Source organism: Pristiophorus japonicus, chromosome 19 (assembly GCF_044704955.1).
Source record: "Pristiophorus japonicus isolate sPriJap1 chromosome 19, sPriJap1.hap1, whole genome shotgun sequence".
In the NCBI taxonomy this organism is placed as follows: Eukaryota; Metazoa; Chordata; class Chondrichthyes; family Pristiophoridae; genus Pristiophorus; species Pristiophorus japonicus.
The window spans coordinates 29,086,411-29,091,323 of NC_091995.1; the positions used below are offsets into that span (position 1 = coordinate 29,086,411).

General features: G+C 42.9%; 1 pseudogene; it reads right to left on the reverse strand.

Annotated features, from left to right (window-relative positions):
- Positions 1-427: 427 nt before the first annotated feature.
- Positions 428-2,849, reverse strand: LOC139230403 (probable G-protein coupled receptor 139; annotated as a pseudogene).
- Positions 2,850-4,913: the final 2,064 nt, after the last annotated feature.

Genomic DNA, 4,913 nt, shown 5'->3' on the forward strand with positions numbered 1-4,913 from the left:
TATATCTCCATAAGCAAGTGTTACATACATAGGCAATGATTCCTCAGACCCTCCATATATTGATTAGTTCAGTACCTTCAGCATTGCATTCTGAACACCTATCTGTCTGCTTTTCGCCTGCTCTATCCCTTACGGTGGATGATCATACTAGATGGTGATGGAGACTTGAATGCTCTAATGGCCTACTCCTGCACCTATTTTCTGTATTCCTACGTGTCTATGATAAACAAGAGTGACCAGAGATTCTGAAGGGATGTTTGTGCATTCACAAGCTGTTCGGATTGTTCGGATTCTTCGAGGAGTTCATAAAGCAAGTGGGCTGTTCCAAGCCATAATGGGTGGGGCACCAAGACTTTAACTAGGAATTGAACAAATTTGCATGCGAAACGACGGATAATTCACTTGGGTTTGATTTCACCTGTAAATATTATTGAAAATGTTTAATAATGAAAGTATACGGATATTTCAACATAATCTTGATCTCTGCTCTGAATCTCCTCTGGGTCATTGCATAAATGCAGGTGTTTGTACAGGAAGTCGTGTACATCAACAGAAATGTAATTATAACTGCCAAATAAAGGGAGTTTGAACCTTGGAAAGTAACTCTCTCTGTGACACCGAAACATATGTGTATTACAGTAATTGGCGCCGACAGCACAACAAAGCTCCCCGAGATAGCGAAGAGCAGAATGATGGAAGTCCTTCGGCTCTTTATCTCGGGGTCACTGTCGCTCTGCCCATTGCTGCGTCTCTTCAGGGCTCTGCGGGTCCTACTTGCCAATAGGATGTGCCTGGCAGTAAGAGAATTTAACAGCAAAAGCAAAGGGATTGGAAGTAATGTGCTTGAGAGGTTGGTAATCCATTTGTGAGCTTTCCATTCTGGTAAAATGAAGTATCCTGTTACGGTACGGCAGCCCCATGGTATCTTGTTAACAATATGATAGGGCTCATAGCAGAAAAACATGGGAACATTGATGAAAATGTTAAGCACACACACGGTTATCAAGACCACCGTGGCCGTTCTTTCAGTGCAATATGTTGACTTCAGTTTCTGGCAACGAATGGCGATGAAGCGGTCAAAGCTGAATGACATTGTGAACCAGATGGAAAGTTGAATGCTAAGCCCTTGCATGAAGGCACTGAAACGACACACGTAAGTGTAATTCAATAATGAATCTGGGAAATGAAACTTAATTATTTGGCTCACAATAACATTAAAGATGAGAACCATTATGTCTCCCACAGCCATGGCCATCATATAACGAGCGATCCCTTTGGAAAGTTCACACTTTCCTTGGAAAAGAATCAAAATTGACATCAGGTTCGCTGAAAGGAACTGAAAAACAGGAACCTTAGCAAAGCATTCAGCAGAGATGTTCACTATCACCCCATTAGAATCCAAAAGGTTAGAATTCGCGAGACATGGAGGTATGATTGTTAATTTTAACTTTGTGTGAGTATGTAAAACAGTGATATCAAATTGGCCACACAATGAGTAACACGACTGCTTTTATTTTCTGCGAAAGTCGTTTAACGGGAATCTTAGGAATGCTATGTCAAGGGCGGCCAATTCAACATCGCCCATTTTACACTAGAGCTAATAAATAACATTCAATACTGGAAATACACATCAGGTGAGGCAGCATTTGTGGAGGGAGAAACCGAGTTATCATCTCAGGTCAGTGACCTTTCGACAGAACTGGAAAAGTTTAGAGACGTAACAGATTTTAAGCAGGGGCAGGGAAAGGGGGATGGCGGGAAAGGATAAAAGAGAATGTCTGATAGTGCGGAAGTTAGGAGAGATCAAATGAAACACGTTATGATATTACAAAGCAAAAGAAGATTTAATGGGACAAGAAAAGTAACAAAGGATGAGTCGAAAAGAGGTGCAAATGGTAATGACTGAGTCATCAACGGCTGCAATGTAAAAAAAATGGCGCAGAGTTTATGATCTGAAATTGTTGAACTCGATATTGAATTCACAAGGCTGCAAAGTGCCTAATAAAAAGTCTAGGTACGGTTCGTCGAGAAAATCCTTCCATTCGGAACCTTCTTATAGGACCGTTAAGATTTGCAAACGTGAACTACTAAATTGGTGCATTTTTAACGTAACTTGTCATGTGGGCAAGCTGGCTAAATTGCAACGCAACTGAATATCAGGTGCTGTGTATAATGTGTGCCAATTCTATACCGCTCATTTTGCGCCATCGCTCGAGATTAACTTCCAGACCCACCTATTTGCTAATATCTCATGTAAAAGATGGCACTGTGACAGTGCAGTGCTGCTTCACTGCTGCTTGTAAATATTAGCTTAAAAAATGAGTTCTGGTCACTGAAGTGGGATCGGAAGCCAAGATCTTCTGGACTCGGAGGACGAGAGTGCTACCATTGAGCCAAAGCTGACAAGTAAATGCCAAATGTTCCTATTTCAACTTCACCACCTGCGTAATAACGAGGCGAGGCTGACCGCCCAATCAATGAGATAGAACCGGATCGATTTCCGTTCCCGTTAAAACCAATGGGGACAAAAAACATGCTATCGCTTCAACGGACATGTGATTCAATCCTACACGTTACTACCCCAGGTGTGAAGGTGCATTTGCATCTACAGAAATAAAAATCACAAAGGGATGTAATAATGCAGTTAAGAAATAAAGACTTGCATTTATATAGCGCTTTTCAGGACCACCACATGACTCAATCTGTTATACAGCCAATGATGCACTTTTGTAACATAGGAAAAACAATGGTATACGGAAATTAGTTGTGGTTTACAAAAACTTACAAGGAACACCAATAAGTGCAAGAATCGGATAGAAAATCTCTATCTCAAGAGCCTGTGGTCCCATGTTGTGCTGAAAGCCGGAGCTGTAGAAGCGAGGCAAATCACCGAAAGAAGTTTGATTTATATATGAGCCAATCCTCCAGTGAGAGTAAAGGTTACGTAACGTCTATAATTAGCTGTACCTTTCAAATAAATTAGTGCACCTCTTCATTAATCAGTCATAAAGGTGAGCTGTATGATCAGTGGAGAATGCAAGCCACATTGCAATCTCACGCTTAATAACACCTCACCCCTGTGACTGTTGCCACGTCACTGCATCTTGATCGCAGCAGCTGCCATTGGTGAGACAATTAGATTAGGTTGACCCATGTAGTGGATATAGACCGTCAAATTTCCCATCCATAATGTTGCTCATCCCCGCCTCCTGCTCAGCTGATCAGACGTTGAAACCCTCATCCGTGCCTTTGTATCCTCTCGACTCAATTGAGGTAATTCTGAGGTGACACAACAGCGTAACACAGGCGTTGTCGACTGGGCCATTCCTTAAACCCGGCTCTCCTTCTCCGTTTCCATTGACTTCAATGGGAACACATATCAGGAGTGGTTATTGAAGGGTAGTCCGGCCGATGTCACATGTTTTATTCGACGGTCTAAGTTAGATTTATGCAGTTATTCCTGGCCAGCTTCCTATTATCCACCCTCCATGAAACTCAGATCATTATATAACGTTCTTCCTCTTTAACCTGCTCAAGGCCTAAAATACCATCCAATCTCCTTGTTAATCCTTGTGCAGCCACTCTCCATTCACATCACCATTGGCAGCCATACCTGCAGCCACTTAAACCACTAGCTGTGGCAATCTCTTCCTAATCTGCTCGAACTCACTATCCGTCACCACCTTTAAGACCATCTCTAACACCCAATTTAGTGCCCAAGTGTATAATAACACCCGATTCTTTGGCTCGGTATCCATCGTTGTTTCATTAGGCCTGTGTGAAGTGCCTTGGGCAGATGTCCTAAATTAAACATGTTACATAAATGCGTGGGTTGCAAATTGACAGGGCTTGACGTTGGCTGCTATTACTTTTCTGATATTCAGTTAAATTGACTTCGACAGCAGTGAATGTTGGGTGTGTGATATCATGGGCGGCAAAAAAGATACTGCCTGTTTTGCATCCCCGCAAGCTGTTGCTCGTGCCAATGTTGATGAAAGAAGCACTTCGAAGTATAGCGCAGGACACCTTTACTGCAGTTAAAAAGAGGAGAAATAAATGGAAGGTGAAACTTCTTTATTTTTTTTATTCGTTCACGGGATGTGGGTGCCGCAGGCAAGACCAGCATTTACTGGCCCGATTGTTCCTGAGAAGGTGGTGTTGAGCCAACTTATTCAACTGAGTGCCTGTCTAGCAACGTCAGATTAAGCGTCAACCACATTGGCATGAGTCTGGATTCACGTGAAGGTCAGACCAGGTAAGGATGGCAGATTCCTTCCGTGAAGGACATTAATGCACCAGATGCGTTTTTATGACAATCCGATAGTTTCATGGTCAGCGGTTTTTAATTCCAGATTTATTTAATTAACTAATTGAAATTCCCGAGCTGCCATGGTGCGATTTAAACTCACGTCTCCAAGATCAGTAGTCCAGTACTTTGGATGGCGAGCTCAGTGGCATAACCACGATGTTACTGTACCCACAGTTGCACCAACCAGTCTATTGATATACAGAGATATTGAGATAGTAACTCGTCATAGGCATTAGCAGAAAGTGGGTGGTATGGAGTCGAATTCCCGTTAGATGCCCCGCCCGACTTACAGTTCAATTTATTTCCATTGAATCGCTCCATCCTTGTCTGCACGTTCTCACTGACGTGCTGGACGACCCCACACACGCCAGAGATGACCCTTTCCATGTTCTCAGCCATTATTTCCATGCTGACAGGCTGGCCAATGCACTGAAACGCTCCTGCTTTGAATTTAGGCGATGCCCTCAAAATGTTCATCTGTTCCCGCTCCAACTGGTCTCAGATGCGAGCACTCTCTGTGAGAAGCTGCATCCTGACCATCCTATCCTACTATCCATTCTCACGTGCTATAGTGAGTCTCCCAATCCAGAACTAGTGTATCAAT